Source organism: Ictalurus punctatus, chromosome 28 (genome assembly GCF_001660625.3).
Source record: "Ictalurus punctatus breed USDA103 chromosome 28, Coco_2.0, whole genome shotgun sequence".
Lineage (NCBI taxonomy): Eukaryota > Metazoa > Chordata > Actinopteri > Siluriformes > Ictaluridae > Ictalurus > Ictalurus punctatus.
Window position 1 is genome coordinate 6455545 of NC_030443.2, and position 20332 is coordinate 6475876.

The 20332-nt window shown below is 40.5% G+C and overlaps 1 protein-coding gene and 1 long non-coding RNA gene across 2 annotated transcripts in view; one reads left to right on the forward strand and one right to left on the reverse strand.

Moving 5' to 3' along the window:
* Positions 1–16248, forward strand: part of LOC128629364 (uncharacterized) — a 31705-nt gene extending 15457 nt beyond the window's left edge. The window contains exon 3 of the long non-coding RNA XR_008393731.1: positions 15969–16248. This is a non-coding gene — a long non-coding RNA (uncharacterized LOC128629364). The remainder of the gene's footprint in view (positions 1–15968) is intronic.
* fibcd1b (fibrinogen C domain containing 1b) overlaps positions 1–20332 on the reverse strand; it is a 165815-nt gene that overhangs the window by 131600 nt on the left and 13883 nt on the right. The gene's annotated exons all lie outside the window — the stretch shown is intronic.

The following is a 20332-nucleotide window of genomic DNA, read 5'->3' on the forward strand; positions in this document are numbered from 1 at the left end:
TACCGACTACTGGCCGTGGTACAAGTCCGTACAGTTTCCACAGAAGACGGCCGCCGAACTCCTGCTGGAAATGCTTGGGTGTGGAGACCACCCGCTGCTGTTCCTGTTCCATAGCCAGGTGTACTTTGCCAGCCTGGCGCCCCCCAAGCCTACCAAGAGACAGTGGTTGGGCTTCCTAGTATCCCGGTTTTATGGTCTGGCCCAGGATTGGGCAGAGCAGCTGGCCCGTGCAGGGTCCAGTGCCCTCTATGACGTCACCCAGTTTGCGGAACTTTTTCTAAAGGAGTTCTCACAGCCAGGGCAATCAAACCGCATGGATGTACTGGAGAGGGGATTCGAAGTAATGGACAAGTAGGACTGGCCATTCCACCTCTATTATGCATGGCTGGACAAGATAGAATCTGCAGCTCCGCTTCAGGTTCCGGCCAGTGTGGTGGAGGTGGCACCGACATGTATGTCTGAGGGCTGCCAAGACCAAGGGAGGGAGCGAGACCAAACTACAATGTATGTCTGAGGGCTGCCAAGACCAAGGGAAGGAGGGAGACCAAGCTACAATACCCTACCTGCAAAAAACTGGGTCTCCAGGAAGCATTCTCCTGCTCTCACGAATGCTTCAAGAGCAGCAGGCGGGAGCAAAAAACTCCACCAGAGAGCCCGTGCAGAGATCCAGCCTGGGGTCAACAGGGTGACCTCGGAGCTCCCGTCGGAGGTCTCAGCACCTGAGCCCCAGCCTGAGGTTAACCTGGCGACCTCAGAGCCCCAGCCTGAGACCTACAAGGGGGTCTCAGCGCCAGATCTACAGCCTGAGGTTAACCTGGCAACCTCAGAGCCCCAGCCGGAGGTTAACCTGGCGACCTCAGAGCTCGAACCTGAGACCCACGAGGTGGGCTCACCTGCCGAGCTCCAGCTAGAGGTCAACAGGGAGGCCCCAGCACCAGAGCTCCAGCCTGAGGTTCAGGAGGGGGTCTCAGCTCCACAGACCCACTGCAAAGCCCAGTTACTGTCCAAAATGTCTGTTAACATGGACAACCAAGCTCTGCTCACGTCTGAGTCTGCCGACATGACCGACCAAGTTCTGCTCAAGCCCAAGTCTACTGACACTGCCGACCAAGTTCTGCTCAAGCCCAAGTCTACTGACATGGCCGACCAAGTTCTGCTCAAGCACAAGTCTACTGACATGGCTGACCAAGTTCTGTTCAAGCCCAAGTCTACTGACACGGCCGACCAAGTTCTGTTCAAGCCCAAATCTACTGACAAGGCCGACCACGTTCAGCTCAAGCCCGAGTCTACTGACACGGCCGACCAAGTTCTGCTCAAGCCCGAGTCTACTGACACCGCCGACCACGTTCTGCTCAAGCCCAAGTCTACTGACACGGCCGACCACATTCTGCTTAAGCCCGAGTCTACTGACACGGCCGACCACGTTCTGCTCAAGCCCGAGTCTGCTGACATGGCCGACCATGTTCTGTACTCGCTGAGTACGTCGCTCTGTTTCCCTGCTCCACCGAGAACGTCGCTCTGCCTTTCTGCTCCGCCGAGGACGTCGGTCTGCTTTCCTGTTCTGCCGAGGACATCGCTGCGCTTTCCTGTTCTGCTGAGAACTTCGCTCTGCTTTCCTGTTCAGCCGAGGGAGTCACTATGGTTTCCTGCTCCGCCGAGGACGTCGCTCTGCTTTCTGGCTCCGCTGAGGACGTCACTATGCTTTCCTGCACCGCCGAGGACATCCCTCTTCTTTCCTGCAATGCCAAGGACATCGCCCTGCTTTCCTGCTCTGCTGTGAACGTCGCTCCGCTTTCCTGCACTGCGGAGCACGTTGCTCTGCTTTCCTGCTCTGCCGAGGACGTCACTCAGCTTTACAGTTCTGTTGAGGACATCGCTCCGCTTTCCTGTTCCACCGAGGACGTCACTCTGCTTTCCTGCTCTGCCGTGAATGTCGCTCTGCTTTTTTGTTGCGTTAAGAACGACGTGCGGTCTCCTGGTTCTGCTTGGGACATTTTGCCCAGGGGGCCAGGGCCGCCAATGGAGATGGATGTTTCATGGCTTAGAATAGATAAGATATATTAGAATAGATTAGTTTAGAGTCCTTTCCATAGTTAACCATAGTCATAGTCATAGCCCATGTCATGTTTCATGTTTAGATTCGTTTGTTTAGTTCACGCTGGTTTCTCCGCTCCCAGTTCATAGTCATAGCTTATGTTTCATGTTTTGTATACCGACCCTGTTTTTGTTACCACGACACAGTTTCCTTCTTTGCCCCATTTATGCCTGTTTGCCGATCGCCTGACCTTTTGCATGTTTGTGGATTATGTTTTGGATCACGTTTTGGATTTACCTGCCTGTGTCTCTCAATAAAACTGTTAACCTGTGATTGCATCCATCCTTATCTCAGTTGCATCACGAAATGTGACAGGTATCAACTTTGGTATCGAGTATCGTGTATTTTTGCTGGTATCGGTACCAACTACTAGATTTTTGGTATCGTGACATCCCTATTATATAAATTAAGTTTTTATGTGGTAATTTCAAATTTCTTTGAGACTCTTGGGAAGAGTAAACGGAATTTGACACTATTAAGTTTTAAAACCTTTTTATGTTGCATTTTGAGATACTAAGGAGTGACACTAATTGAACCCTCTCATTATTAAAACCTGGTGAATGGTATAATTTTGTTCTCATCAGGCAGAAAAGAAAGCCATTTTAATTCACACACACACACACACACACAAAGACACACTGACTCCATCCTGTATTTTGTATTTTCATTTTGAGATGACCCAAAGTGCATATTCATTAAGGCAAAAGCACAACCATATGACACATTCTATTTAGCTGATTTGAAAGACTAGACCTAGACCCTGTTAATAAATTAACTTGTGCATTTTTTTTTGTGTCATCATGTTATCAAGTTTCCATGTGTTTTTATATACACAACTCAACTAGCAAACGAGGGCCTATATGCCCAGCAGGGAGCTATTTGAAATTCAACCTCTGTCTCTCTTCTCAACAATTATTGTTTGAGGTGTAAATTGTTTAGTTTCAACAGATGACAGTATGACAGTGCTATATCAAAATATGGGGTAAACACATCATCAAAGATAAACAAATAAGTAAACAAATAAATGAACATTATTATAATTATTATTGTTGTTGTTGTTGTTTTTAAAGCCAACAATGCACTATGTGTTTGGTTGTTTAATAAACCTTTCCCTCACAATTTTCCTAAAAGAACAACTCTCTGATATTAGCTTTGGGAGCACAGAAACCCAATAGTTGTTAGAAAATTGCTCTGTAATTTTTGCTCAATGACTATAATAATTAGGTAGGAGGAGTACCAGGGCAGGGGTTGCAATGAAACATTTGTGAACCCTTTGCGATTACCTAGATTTCTGCATTAGTTACACATATACTGTAATGTTTCCAAGTCATAATAGACAAATAGATTTTGCCTAAACTGATAACACAAACTATACACAACAATACACAAACTATAAACTATAAACAATGTATGGTGTTGCTTGAAAGTTTGTGAACTCTTTAGAATTTTCTAAATTTCTGCATAAATATGATGTAACACATCATCAGATTTTCACACAAGTCATAAAGTAGACAAAGAGAACCCAATTTATCCAATTAAATTGAAGAAAATGATCCAATATTACATATCTGTGAGTGGCAAAAGAATGTGAACCTTTGTGGCACCTGCTGTTATCCCTAAACGAAACATTTCTTGTAACTGTTAGCCCATCCCCCTGTACAGAAAGTCTGGGTTATGCATCGACTAAATTTGACCGAACAATGACGTGTTTGATAGCCTAGCAACCAGAGTGAGACGCGCGAATGTCACGACCTTCACTTCCGGCAGCGCGCTCCGAGAGATGAGAGGGCACGCGCATGCATGAGTGCTCAGCGAGCGCATGCTCTTTGGATGTTGACAACCGTGACATTGTTTACTGTGGACACGTGCGTTTGTTTTGTTTCTGTTCTGGAGTATTCTGTCACGTCGCGAGATGTAAGGGAGTAGAGTACGGAAGCAGGTAAAGACGTATTTATATAAGGGCAGGCAGAAAAATCCAAATCGTAATCCAAAAAACGTATTCAAGACAGGTAAAGGGTCGTACGATCGGCAAACAGGCATAAACGGGGCAAAGCAGGAATCGATGTCGCGGTCACAGAAAACAGGGTCAAAACACAAAACAAGAAACATGAACTAGTACTATGGCCTGGGAGTGGAGAAACCAGTGGGGACTAAATGAACTGATCTATAGTTTAAACTAACTAAATCTATCAAGGAACGTAACATTAACAATGCATCTAACTATACTATATCTACTATGCTATATATAAATACTCCGTGAGGTGTACAGGGACGCGAGCGGTTTATATCCCCAATATAATCAGCCGTATATAACCAAATATAACCATTTTTTGCACACTTGTCAATGCACTTTTTAATGCACTTTTTAGTTGTAGGCTACAGAGTGTTACATTCTTTCAGCAGTCAGTTATAGGCCTAACATCGGCTATTCAAGGGGGCTCAAAGATGACCACATAAAATTATCTTTATTTTACTAATTTATTTATTTAAAGTTATATTGTGCCTTGTTGGTAGCCTATGCCTGCTGGAATGAAAAAAGTGTTCAGTGTTAAATAAATATTTTGAAATTGTAGTTTTTGTAATTGATTTTTTCTTTGAAGAGCAAGACAAAATAGTAAAAAGCACATTTTGACTATTTAATTTATGCAATGGTGAAAAAAATGCCAAAATAAATGGAAAAAACACGAAAAACATGTTCGGTATTCGCGCTTCGGCCAAGTTTTTCATTTCAGTGCATCCCTAATTAATAGGTCTCCTGTGGTCAGGCAATGTGGCATTTCGCACGTCGCGTGACTATAAATTGGCACCTGTAAACCACATCATCAGCCTCTATTATCTGAAGCAAAGATGCGATTCACAGGCATACCCCAGTATGATAAAGCTAAGCAACGTCTCATTCCCTTCTCAGGGAACAAGGTTACATGCGTAACCGATGTTCCATTTCAAACAGAACTCCACATTGCGTGAGTTTCACACTGTGGGAACAAGTATACCCCCTCCATCATAGTGAGGTTATGGCCTGTCACAGAGGCTCCATCAATAGGGGCATGGCTGGCCGAAATGGCGGACACATAGACCCTAATTGTAGAAGGAGCCATTCCTGTAAGAACTCTGGGAGTGTAGCCATTGTGCAGTTTACTGGATCTCACTGATGTTCCTAGCATTTAACATGCTCTCCACAACCTCAGTTGAGAGACCGGAATCTATGATCTGGTGCCCCTCAGGGGCAGTTTCCATGGTTCCGGCCGAGGGTGATAAATCAACCCTCTGGTTTCAGATGATAGATCCCTGCGAATGGGAATCGCCCAGGGAGTGCCGTCCAGAAGAATTATTATCTCAGAGAGCGATTTATGATCTGGCCCATAAGGCCAAGTGTAATACCAAATGAATGTGTGCTGCGTAAACCACCTTGCCGCAGCACACACACCCCTTTAGGGTACCCATTAGATAAAGCCTTTGAGGAGGCGGCCCCCCAGTGGAATGAGCTCCTATGCCCAGAGGCATAGCGAGAACGTGTGCCTAATAAGCAATAGACATTGCTTCCACTATCCAAATAGAGATGCGCTGCTTTGACGCAGCATCAACAAGCAGACCAGCAACTGCTCGGACTTATGCCACTGGACAAATTCCGGTGTAAGGAAGGGAGGAGTGGAGTAAGCTTGCAACACTACTGGCTGCACAACAGATGTAGGCATTTAGGAATAATCCAGCTTAGGATATAGGGAGGCCTTGGCTAATCCTTGGGCAAAGTCAAGGCAGAAAGAGGCAACAGAGATGTCAGGGCCAACAATAAGAGATACATTTAGAGTCAGAAGCTTCTCTGAAGCTGACTCTTATGGCTCAAATGGGGCAATTGACAGATCTTCCCGGACCACAGAAGGTGCCAGGAAGGTATGCGTGGTCTGCACATACCCCCAATTGGCCCTTGTCTATTATGGCCCCCTAATAATTGCCAACACTGAATTGGCTACATCACTCTCTCCTCTCAACTAATAGCTGGTGTGTGGTTGGCGTTCTGGCGCACGATGGCTGCCATCACATCATCCAGGTAGATGCTACACACTAGTGGTGTTTGAGGAGATTCTCTCCTCCCGTACTATGTAAAGTGCTTTGAGTGTCTAGAAAAGCACTATATAAATGTAACTGTAAAATGACCATCCTGCAATAAGAGACACCCCTAGATTGTGACCCAAGACTATAAACCGGAGACACCTCCAAGTTCGCAGAGCAATATAGGCATCACCACGTGACAGTGATTACTCTCAGGGGTTTCATCCATGGAAGAAACTCCCGACTTTCAGCCACCACTGAACGGTCTCATGTCCAATGGGCCCAAAGGTATGATGTTGGCTGCTGCTGGCATAAGCCCAACAATCTCCATAGAGAATGGAGGGGATGCTAAGACCTAACCTTATCTTGCTCAATGTTGATAGGATTGCTCTAGATAGTTGGAGATAGACATGCCCTCGTCATATTTGAAACCCATATAACCCCTAGAAAAGTCACTCTCGACTGGAGAAGCAACTTTCCCTGAGGTTACACCTGAGGCCCAAGCTCCTTAAATGAGTGAGAACAACATCTGAATGTTGAATCACCAACTTCCTGGATTGTGCTAGAATCATCCAATCGTCCAGGTAGTTTAGCACACAGATGCCCTGCAGTCGCAACGGAGCCAGCGCGGCATCCATGCACTTTGTGACATAAGGAAGAACCAATATTGATACGTGCTGCCTCCAAATGCGAACCTCAGGAACTTCCTGTGACTGGGCAATGGAATATGCATCTTTTTTAGATCTATCATCACAAACCAATCCTCAAAGTGTGTCTGTGGAATGATACATTTGAGCATCAACATCCTGAACCTGTATGTCTGAAGAGTTCAAATGACACAGATCTAAAATTGCCCGGATACCCCGTCTTTTCTGTGGACCAGGAAATAATGGCTGTAAAACCTCCCTCCATCAGAGAAGAGGTACATATTCTATGGCCCTTCTGTCCACGAGAGATCTACTTCCTGGGCTAACATCGGGCTTTGCATTGTGCTAACTACTGTGGACAGCACACCTCTGAAATGTTGGGGTCGAGATATGAACTGGACCTGGTACCCTTTTCTATGGAGGACAGAACCCATGGAGACACATTTGGCAGTAGTTTCTATGCTGCCTGATTGTCTTTAGTGATGTTAACTTTCCACATTTTGTTGGAGGGAAAGCATCAGAGTTTTGTTGCCCTGTGACAGCTTGCTGCCCAGAGAAACTGAAAACTTGGGATGACATTGACTGCCCTAACAACTTCTCATTCCCTGATACCTCCCTCCGTGGCCCCTCAGGACCACTTCTTTTTGCCTTTTCAGCACTGATTATCATTTTAAATCAGGCCTACTAGCAGGCTGCGACTGTGGCTGCCCCGTCCCCCTGGCTTTCTGTGGCGGGAGGCAGGCTAACACACTCGCCTTCTGTGCCTCCCTCACAGTTCAGCGGATCTGCCTGGTAGGCCTGACACACTGCCATTGCCTGCTGAGACCCACAAGCAAGCCCACTGCCACATACAGTGAGGGAAAAAAGTATTTGATCCCCTGCTGATTTTGTACATTTGCCCACTGACAAAGAAATGATCATTCTATAATTTTAATGGTAGATTTATTTGAACAGTGAGAGACAGAATAACAACAAAAATAATCCAGAAAAACGCATGTCAAAAATGTTATAAATTGATTTTCTGCTTTCTGCTTGCAACCCTGCCATGCACACCATTGTTGTTCAGTGCTCTGATGGTGGACTCATGAGCATTAACATTAGCCAATTAGGTCTTTAGTTAATTAGAAGTAACCCTGTGTTCCTTTGTGACCTTGCAGACTATTACACGTCTTGCTCTTGGAGTGATCGTTGATGGTCGATCACTCCTGGGGAGGGTAACAATGGTCTTGAATTTCCTCCATTTGCACTCAATCTGTCTGAGTGTGGATTGATGGAGTCTAAACTTCTTTAGAGATGGATTTGTAACCTTTTGCTGCTTGATGAGCATCAACAACTTTTACACACCTTTACAATCTCCTTTGTTCATGAAATTATACACTTCCACAAACATGTGTTGTGAAAATCAGACTTTGATAGATCTCTGCTAGTGTAGGCAGAGCATAGAACATTTATTTGTTGTCATTTAAACCCTTATTACAAATATTACATTTCAAATGGCATTTACAAGTGATGCCACCATATATAATCAAACAAAGCAAATTAATCCCGTAAAATTTGTTATGCCTGTGCACAGTGGCATCTAGAGCCTTCAAGAAGTTTTCATTTTAAATTCCATGAGAGCATGATAGTACAATAGGACTATGGGTTGAAATACAGGGTGTCCCTAAAAGTCTTCATAATTAGGAGAAATTAACACTTTTTAGCAAAAGGTCTTCCAATGTTTTTCATGCTCAGTTGCATTTATATATATATATATATATATATATATATATATATATATATATATATATATATATATATATATTTTAGGGCTGCACAATTAATCGGATATTGATCGCGATTACGATTTTGCGATCGCGATTACGATTAAATGAACATGATCGACTGCGATATTAACGTTTAAATTTCATCCTCTGCTCATAGAAAACTCCGCTGCAGGTCAAATCAAGCGCTTCCTAAACTTACAGTCAATCGCCATAGTGTGGTGCAGGGATGACATCATTTTGTAGTGCCAAAACACGGACACGCTGTTACCATTTTAGCGCTCGAGCGGCCAGCTTCGCTGCTGCTGCAGCACTTTGCGCGGGGGGAAATCATGAAACTAACATGATGCTAAATTGCAAAACATAGGTTGTCGGGGACATTAAACGTCTTCACGTCGAAAAGGAAAAAGCTTTTGATGAACTCTACAGTGGGATCTACAGTGTGACCATTTCACTCGCGTTTGCGACTGAAAAGTACTTTGTGCAACTGTGACTAAATATTTATTCGCATAGGTGCGAGTGACCTGTTCGGAGTTGTATAATACAATCGGAATAAAAACTACAGGAAGTCCAAAATGCATCTACAACGCGCAACAGTTACATTCACACTGCTTTTCATCACCTCAGTCAACCGAACAAGCATGGAAATACTGCAGAGAAGCCATTATGATGAAGAGAGTAACTCTGTACATCATATGCTTCTCTCAACTTCCCAATCTCACAGGGTTGGGGTTCGATTCCCGCGGCTCTGTGTGTGCGGAGTTTGCATGTTCTCCCCGTGCTGCTACTGTCTACTTCTGTCTTAATGTGGTTCTCTGTTTTGAGCCTCTGACTGGGTTAGAGTTTCTGTTTATTTAATTTTAAAAGTTTTTTCCTCGGCTTTACGTCCTACACTGTTATATTATTTGTTACAAGTCTTTAAAAGTTAAGGACATTATATTCGTTATTGTGCGCAGACTGTTTATCAGACTTGAAGTCAGTAGGAGCTTTTTCTCTTACTGGAACTTTTTGTCTTTTAATTTTTTTGGTTAGTTCAGTTGTTTTCACATTGTGTACAATTTTGGGTTTATTGTGTTTAAACACTGCTGTCTCATTTTTTTATGGAGACTTTGGGTGTGTGTGTGTGTGTTTGGAGGATTGTGAGAGTAAACAAAACATGCCAATGCTTTGAAAGATGTGAACTGGATCGGAGTAATGTTAGTCAAATGCTAATCTGTTTTTAGAGGATTTAAACCTAACATGGTGAACAAATTATATTATAGAATTCAGGCAATTTTACTTCGGTTATCTCATACAGTGTGGCAAGCAATAATCTGAATAATCTGGAAAGACCTTTGTAATATCACAGTCTAAAACTGGATTTAAAGAGAAGAAAATCATTAAATGAATCACATAAATGAATCACATGAAAATGAATCACACGAATATGAATCACATGAAAATGAATCACATGAAAATGAATCACACAAATATGAATCACATGAAAATGAATCACATGAAAATGAATCACATGAATATGAATCACATGTAAATGAATAACATGTAAATGAATCACATGTAAATGTATCATATGAAAATGAATAAATAAATTAAAATAATTGTCCAACTCAAGTTTTCTCATGCCTACTTGTACTTGTACATGCGTACTTATATTGTGGCACATTAACGTTAACATCTCTAAAAAAATAAAAGGAAAAAATGTTAAAAAAAAAAAAAAAAGTTAAAAAAAAAAAAAAACTTAAACTTCAACTGTGCTCCTAAATTTTTGTAATAAGGAGCACAAGTGCTCCTAAAAGAAATTGTCTTGCGTCTCTCCTCCTGGAAACACTGACAAAGATTTGTACATTAGCAGGAATGTAGCACAACATGGAGGTGAAAGCAGCGGTCTGTTTATTTAAATGTGAAAGTGCAATAAAAATATGTTGTCCCTAAAATCAATGAATAATCGTGAAAAATAATCAAGATCTCAATATTGATCAAAATAATTGGGATTATCATTTTGGCCATAATCGTGCAGCCCTAATATATATATATATATATATATATATATATATATATATATATATATATATATATAAATATATATATATATATATATATATATATATATATATATATATATATATATATATATATATATATATAAAAGTGGACATCCATGAGCATCCACTGAAGCAAACATAGTCCATTCTGTAAGGGAATATTTGGATACCCTGTATAGTCATACACAGTTAAGATTGTGAAGACTGCAAAATATGCCATATATATTATATTTTTCAGTATTATATTCTTTTAAAATAAAGTTTAGGTGTAACAGTGCAGCACAGAATAGAAATGGGGCATCCACCTGTCATTGCTTGCTCGCTGTGCTGGCTTGCTCTTTGGACAAGTTGTTAGGTTTGCTGCTGAAGCAATAGCCAAAAGCTGACAAAGATTCCATAACAGGGGCATTTTGAGTAATTGGTTCTTTTCTAAATACGTTGGAATGTAATTACAGAATATGGAATAACACACTCCCTATACTGTTTTGTTGCTTAAGTTTAACATATGGTTAATTATCCGCATTCCAGGTAATATATTTTTGACTGTATTAAAACAGTTTTTCTTAAAACTTGCCTGCATGTAAGTTAATAGGGATGCGCATCCTGATGTTAACAGCGGGGAGAACTGGTGGTGTGTTGACAGCATAATCACAAAGCCAAGGCTAATGCTAAGGCTTGCCCACGCGAGCACCACTTCTATCCAACTCGCGTGTTTAGCATATTTGCCCCACTTAGAAAGGCACTCACTGAGAAGCCTACTTGAAGTGCTCTGGTTACAGGAGACTGTATTCTACAATATAAAATTATCTAGTCTTTTAGAGGCACTAGCAGCTGTGGTTGGCTGTATACTGGGAGCCAGGATGCCAGACATTGCAGGTAATCATAGGGTTTTAAGCAAGCACATGTTTTCAAATATGAAGTGTGTCACATATAGCTGATGGTAACATTGTAAAGGTGTGACAAGCAGACCTGTTCAGGGTGGGATGGTATCTATGCCACACAGGAAGGTGCTGCTCTCATTTCTTGTAACATAGCTCATAGTGTTATGACAGGCCTAGTTAATTGGTGACAATCTAGATCTGTGGCTAGACCGAAGACAAAAAGGCTAAACTGGCTGTCGGCTAAGTGCCCTGAGATTCCTCTATATTAAGACTGTGTCTGTTCCCTGAGCTAAACATAAAAAATGCATAGTTTGTTCTGGTAATCTAAATAACATGAAATTAGATCTATTTAGATCATAACTATTGGACAGCTTGCATCTCTGATCTGAAACCAGGGCTGCTAAATATTAGGTCTTTTACATCTAAAATCACTTATTGCAGGTAAAACTTATCGAGGGTTTATTGTTTCATTTCAAACTTGGTTTAGACCAAATGGGTACATAGCATTAAATTAAGCTAGTCCACCCAGATACCTTAGTCTAATTGGCAATTATTATAACAATATTGTAGGCACAACCCATACATCTGGATCTGAATTTAATTGCATTTTAAGAGCAAAAGAAAGAAGTCTACTCAATCATTTCTACTAATTAGTGTATATAGGCCACGAGGGCCACGTTCTTAATTTCTTCTCAAATCTAGTTGCTTCAGCAGAAAAAGCAGGACCTGTTGGATATTTAATAGGGGTTGATCAGATCACAACAGGAACCATTGATTACGGGAAACACACCATTGATTTAATACTGACATTTGGCAGAGATATAGAAAAAGTAGTCCCATTACCCCAGTCTGAAATCTCAGATCGCTACTTCATTTGAATTAAAAATGTGACTCAGACATAATATATGCACTTCAACTTGCTACTGCACCATAAGTACAATCTGGTTGGCTACTGAAAAAGCCAGCACCCTGGTTTTACGATCATCCTCGCATGCTCACTTTAAAAACACACTTTAAAACCGACCGCTCAAACGTTATGCGTAAATGGCTTTAAATTAAATTGGTAGTCTTCCAAATTGCATGAAAGGAGAGCCTTCTTAGCTAGTGAAAACCTCTTATTGCTGCTAGATCAGCATATCTCTCCAGGCTAAAAGAAGACAACAACAATGACAAACAATAGCTTTCCATTTAGTACAGTAGCAAAGAAATACAACAGCCATAAAAATACAAACACCAACATAATTTTCCCTGACAAAATTGAAAATGACAGAAAATTCTGAGTATAAATTTAATCAGACAGTTTAATAATTATTCATGTGAAGGCAAATATAACCTCCATCAGAGTGACTCAAATCCTTTATTCCTATCTAGCACAATTAATTGAACTAATTTCCACCTCAAAATCATCAACTTGGTGCTTATTAAATCCGATACCTTAAACAAATATCTAAACAAATACTACCAGAAGCAACTGAATATATATGAAAAGTAATCATCTCCTTCCTTAGCACTGGCTATGTACTTAAATATTTAAAACAAGCCATTATCAAACCATTGATTTAAAAATACTTGTCAGCTGGCAAACTATAGGCCAATATCAAACCTTTATCCTAAGATCCTAAAGATCCTAAAGGTTCTCAGCAGCTGTTTTAGGCAAACTACTTTTTACCCTGTAGTTTATCAGTTTAATAATGTCAAAGTTAATAAAGTTAAAGGACATTTGGCACTGAATGCTGAGTAACTTTCTTCTACTTACATTTACATTTATTCACTTAGCAGACGCTTTTATCCAAAGCGACTTACAAATGAGAAAGATACAAGCAAAATACTTAATTCCGATAATGTCTACCAGGGCCCCAGGCAGCTAAAAGTAAGCTTTCTGATGATGAATATCATAGGGCAGTGGTGGCTTGATGGTTAAGGTTCTGGGTTACTGATCAGATGGTCGGAGTTCAAGCCCCAGCACTGCCAAGGTGCACTTGGACCCACTTAACCCTCTCTGCTCCAGGGGTGCTGTATCATGGCTGACCCTGTGCTCTGACTCCAACTTCCTGACATGGTGGAGTATGCGAAGAAAAGAATTTCACTGTACTATAATGTATATGTGATCAATAAAGACTCATTATGATGGCCTTTCATTTGCATCATGCACAGCAGTGAAAGATCATAGTGTTATTGACTCTACTCTCTCAGACGTTTGTCATCTCAACATTGCTAAGTTAAAAAATATAATATTAAATGATGTAGAAAAACTAGCTCATGCTTTGATTAGATTGGACTATATAAGTCCAATTTTACTCAGCCATGGTAGACGTCGACCAATTTGGATTTTACTGATACCGATAGCTAAGTCGGACAGTACCTGCCGAAAAATCAACCGATAGTTTTCAAATTGACATTGAATGAAAACACAACACTCAAAGTAAAATATTGTTGAACTTTATTACAAAAAATAAACAGTACTGACTGTACCATGAAAGTGTACTGTACTTTTTTTAATGAAATAAATATAAAAATATTCATATATATTAACTATTAAGAAATATTACAAATAAATAAAAGATATACATCCAAACTGAACCAGAAGTAACACTCCAAATAACAAATAAAATTAGAGATATCCAAAATGAATCAAAAAACACTTCAAATAACACAACAAAATTTGTCATAGTGATTGTTTTTATTTTGACTCCAGAGGCCGCTCTCGTACTGTATAATGACAGCAGACCTTTCTCAGCCTCTCCAGCAATCGGGAAAAACTATCGGTGTGGATAACTGATAGTTCCATCAATCGTTTATCAGTGCTGATTACTCTGCAAAACCGATTAATCTGTCTAAGCGAGAGCCCTTAGAACCCTGAGACTGTCTCACAGTAAAATTTTGCATTGCTTATAACGTTACCATAAATTGAGCATAGACCTATATTTCATTCAATGGTCTTGCCCTACAATACCTAAACTTCACGTGTATTTTTGTCTGCCGAGTTTGCGCCATTTTAAAGGTACAGGTTTTCATTACTACAAAGAATAAGGAAAACTACAGCAGGAGGCTGAGCTTTTTTGCACTCAGTTTTCATCTGTAAGATAGAATAAGAAACTCATTGTTATAAACTGAGGTACTTAACTATTCCAACCATCATTCCACTGTAAAGTGTCAGCGAGTAATGTGGTTTTGAAAATACATATATATTCAGCACTGTGTGCAAAACACACTACTTACACTTGATTTCTCAGAGTTTAGTCACAATAGAGAGAAAATATGTGTTTTTTCACATTTGTAGTTTAGATATCATTTACATGTTTTGTTTTTGTCTCAGAGTGAGTGTATTGAAGTCATCGTTGTTGCAGGTTTGTTAAAATATCTTATTTATATCCAACATGCAAAATTGCAGTGTACTCAGAACACTGTCAGATGATGATGCAAGCATAGTGAATAGTGAATGTGTCATATATCAAGGAGGTAACTCTGGACTTCATTTCCCAGCAGTCACTGCACCAAATTACTTTCACATGACCACCTGCACCTGTATCACATTTTTTTTTAACGAGCACCCATATATATAGCCACTGTTTGCACTGCTTCTTTGTCTCATGTAATTGTCTATCTTGAGCTGTTTATGTTTAGCCTTAGACACAGTATTTTGCTGAGTTTATTTCGTGTCTTTGTTTTGTTCTTCGTTTGTTCATTAAATTGTTTGGAAATCTGCGATTGCTTCCATAACCATCTTTGAAACATGACAGAACATGAGACCTACAACGGAAGCAGCAGATCGCCATGAAGTACCTGGGCTTCACTCTACCACCTATGTTTGGGGAGGAGGAGGAGGAGGAGTCCGGGTACAAGTGGGAGTCTGTGGTCACTTCCGTTATAATAAAGAACACTGTTACACTGATACAGCATATAATGTCAATAAACTTAAATTAAACTAAACCTTTTAAGCAACTCACGAGAGCATCACTGTCACGCTGGTGCTACACAAATTCCGCTTTATAAAGTTTATAAATCTCTGTGGTGTTCAATATAAAATGCTCCACTGCCTTAGAGGACTTGGACGTCGCACATTTTCTTCCTCAGTCACTTGACAATTTTGCCTCTGTCTGATGGTCATTTCGAGAAAAGAAAGTCATGTACGGTGATTCTGGGTATTAGGGTAAAGCTAGAGTGCATAGTGTAATTGCACAGTTCTTCATTTGGGACACAACTTTAGTATTTACTCTCCAAAGTGTGTTTTCAGTACAGAAGTAACGTAATGAGTAAACATGCCCCGGGCCGCGCGCAGACCAACTAATCAATAATGAGATTCGTTGACAACGATTTTCATAATCGATTATTAGCGATTTTATCAATTAGTTGTTGCAGCTCTAAAATATATACACTGCATTTTTGTTATTCTGTTGTTCAGAATGGCTTCATACACTGATTTACACTGTGTTTGATTCCTGTTTGAAAATGCTACTGATGTAGAAATAGATTATTTCTATTTTTTTAAGGTTCATAACGATGCTCCAGATGTCACATTCTGCTTTGGTGCTGATCTGGCTCATTTCACTGTGACTGATATTCATGATGTTCAACTCATAACCACTGGTATGTCAGGTGTATGTGTATGTGTGTGCGTGTGCAGGCAAGCATGAGTGCATGCGAAAAAAAAAAACTATTTGGAAATCACAGCAGGCAAGCATTCCTTTAAGAAATCTCTGAACCAATGATCTGAGAAACAACCTCTACCTCAGGGGTATGGTGTGTGCATGTGTGGCTGTGCAATCTGAAACTGTTATTGTTGAGTATAGTGATTTTTGTACCAATGTATATGGAATTCCTTGTAGCTGTATCCTTTTAACAAACTTTGAGTCAAGAAGGCATCAATGCTGTACTGTAGCTTGGCAACTGATATTTGATATAATCCAAGGTATTATGTAAAACATTCAGGAACTTCCAAACAATATGTACAGTATCTCACAAAAGTGAGTACACCCCTCACATTTTTGTAAATATTTGATTATATCTTTTCATGTGACAACAGTGAATAAATGACACTTTGCTACAATGTAAAGTAGTGAGTGTACAGCTTGTATAACAGTGTAAATTTGCTGTCCCCTCAAAATAACTCAACACACAGCCATTAATGTCTAAACTGCTAGCAACAAAAGTGAGTACACCCCTAAGTGAAAACTCAAATTGTGCCCAATTAGCCATTTTCCCTCCCCGGTGTCATGTGACTTGTTAGTGTTACAAGGTCTCAGGTGTGAATGGGGAGCAGATGTGTTAAATTTGGTGTCATCGTTCTCACACTCCCTCATACTGGTCACTGGAAGTTCAACATGGCACCTCATGGCAAAGAACTCTCTGAGGATCTGAAAAAAAGAATTGTTGCTCTACATAAAGATGTCCTAGGCTATAAAAAGATTGCCAAGACCCTGACAATGAGCTGCAGCACGGTGGCCAAGACCATACAGCAGTTTAACAGGACAGGTTCCACTCAGAACAGGCCTCGCCATGGTTGACCAAAGAAGGTGAGTACATGTGCTCAGCATCATATCCAGAGGTTGTCTTTGGGAAATAGACATATGAGTGCTGCCAGCATTGCTGCAGAGGTTGAAGGGGTGGGGGGGTGAGCCTGTCAATTCTCAGACCATATGCCGCACACTGCATCAAATTGGTGTGCATGGCTGTCGTCCCAGAAGGAAGCCTCTTCTAAAGATGATGCACAAGAAAGCCCGCAAACAGTTTGCTGAAGACAAGCAGACTAAGGACACAGATTACTGGAATCATGTCCTGTGTTCTGATGAGACCAAGATCAACTTATTTGGTTCAGATGGTGTCAAGCGTGTGTGGCAGCAACCAGATGAGGAGTACAAAGACAAGTGTGTCTTGCCTACAGTCAAGCATGGTGGTGCGAGTTTCATGGTCTGGGGCTGCATGAGTGCTGACGGCACTGAGGAGCTACAGTTCTACTGAAGCAGAGCATGATCCCCTCCCTTCAGAGATTGGGCCACAGGGCAGTATTCCAGCATGATAATGACCCCAAACACACCTCCAAGACGACCACTGCCTTGCTAAAGAAGCTGAGGGTGAAGGTGATGGACTGGCCAAGCATGTCTCAAGACCCAAACCATATTGAGTATCCTCAAACGGAAGGTGGAGGAGCACAAGTTCTCTGACATCCACCAGCTCCATGATGTCGTCATAGAGGAGTGGAAGAGGACTCCAGTGGCAACCTGTGAAGCTCTGGTGAACTTCATGTCCAAGGGGGTTAAAAATGCTGAAAAATAATGGTGGCCACAAAAAATATTGATACTTTGGGCCCAATATGAACATTTTCACTTAGGAGTGTACTCACTTTTGTTGCCAGTGGTTTAAACATTACTGGCTGTGTGAGTTATTTTGAGGGTACAGCAAATGCACACTGTTACACAAGCTGTATACTCACTACTTTACATTGTAGCAAAGTGTCATTTCTTCAGTGTTGTCACATTAAAAGGTATAAACAAATATTTACAAAAATGTGAGGGGTGTATTCATTTTTGTGAGATACTGTATTAACAGACACTATGCTGTTGCATAAAATCTGTAAAATCTTGCTTAAATGGCAAAATTAATGGCTAAAATGAAATAGACCAAGCCAGGGTGTGGATTTATTCAAGAATTACTAAGGGAGAAACCTGAACCAAATAAAGAGAACACTTGCTTTAGAGTGTTCCAGAAATGCATCATCTTGACCTGCTGTCTCAGTGTGGTATTTTAGTGTGCACTAGATTTGCTATGGGTAATAACATGGTGAACTATCCAGAAACAATTATTTCTCCACATAAAATTTAACACTACAAAATGACTGACCCCCACATGATGCACAACATAGTATAGTGACTAGGGCATGGAAACTGTGTAATAGGGATTTTTTTTAAAGCAGTTGACAGAACATATTGCAACTTTACATGATCTGTATGCTACTACATGATTAGATTTGGCTTTTGGATTTTACCTAAGCTTTTGTGTCATCTCCATCTTGTCCTTAACTATGAATTTAAATGGAATTAATTTAACCTAATGTAATTGCAGTAAAATTAGAAGTTTACCTACAGTAAACGCTGAATTTAAGAAACAGTAATAGCCCAATTATATGTGGATGAGAGCTGAAACTTTATGTTTAATTTCAGTTTGGGGAGAATGACATTACCAAACACTGTTTGAACAAATAGTACATCATCATTCAGTTTGGCAGGAGATTTTTAGGGAAGTTTGTGATAAATGTCCCTCTGTCAAAGTGGCATTTGGCAAATGGACTAAATGTCGAGAACATCAACTACCTAAAAAGAAAATACAGAGTGTATTAAACACAACAGAAGAAGTGTACATTGTAAAATGCTATATAAATGTAACTGGCTTGGACTGTGTGCATTTTAGGTACACATAATTTACTTTATCTTTTCATGTCTTTTCAACTTTATCATGATGTATGTACTTTTACTTTTTAAAATATATCTGACATGACTTTGTAAGTAGCAAACATCCAAACCCGTTAGGTAGATAACATTTGTATCAGTATACTACACAGCTTATCAGACATGTTAGCAAGTAGAAATACAAGCAGAATGGGACTTTATTGACCATTTTTTTTTCTTTCTACAATGGGTTTACAATGAAAGAAACCAAGCCTTGAGATATCGGATTAGTTGATAATCCTTGAAATTGTCAGATATCATTTCCCACAGGTATGCATTTTACACATAGGTTTTACATGTGCTGGATTAGTTTAAATAATGAAATTGCTTTCATTATTTTTACAGGCTGTTTTATAGAAGATAAAAGAAGATAAAATCTTTACTGGTACGGGAATGTACAGTCTGGAAAAAATCCGGAAAAATAACTGACATGACTAGTTCATATGGGATTAAAATCACAGAGAAGCTCTGTTAATTATTACAGAACATTACCCCACCTACCCATATAAAACATATCCTGTCTGAATAGGGCTTATTGGCTTAGGGCTTGCATAGGGCTTGCAGACAGAAGCAAGTGAAGGTAAGGCAGTTTAATGAGAAGACAAATCCACAGAGTTAGGCAGAAATCAATAACCATAGACAGGCAAGGGTCAAACGATCATGCAACAATCCAAACTAAGCAAGGCAGAGAATCAAAGTCACGGAAATAACAAAAAAAAAAAAAAACCTTTTCAAAACAAAAAGCTGCATCATAATGATGTAAGCGTGCTTAGTCCCGGAACATTAAAGCCCAAAGTGATGCAAATTTCATCCTTAGCAGAGTGCGTGAGTACTGTACACGCACCGCCAGATTTTTCTATCTGCACATACTTTGTACATGCAGGCAGCACATGCGCAGTTAATTTTTTGGAACTTTTTATTTGTTCCACAAGGTGGCAATATTGCCGTTGATTCTGAAGGTAGTCAAGGAAAAAACGGAAAAAACAGAAGAGATGGAAATCTAATTCTAGCCTTAAAGAGTATAAGGATTTTTAAATGGGTGCTAATCATGGCGAGAGATTGCCCCAGCATTGTCCTGCGTGTTGTTGGGATTCTTCTTTGTTGTCATCCTTCACACCAGAAGACCTGCTTTACTGCTCTGTACTGACTCTTGTAGGCCAGGAGGGGTAGTGCAAGTTGTCATAATGCGCATGCATCGACTACCTGTGTACACGTACATGTCAATGGAGTATACTTTGAAAGGCTATGCATACGACTGTGCACATATGCTAGCATACGCTTAAAAAAATTTAAGTATACCAGAGGCTGCAGTGTGAGTGCAGGTCAGCAGGGGAGTGGAGTATGGGACACAATTGTGCTTAGTTCACTGGAACTAAGAGGCCCAAACCTCACTGCATGAAAAGGCTAACTTC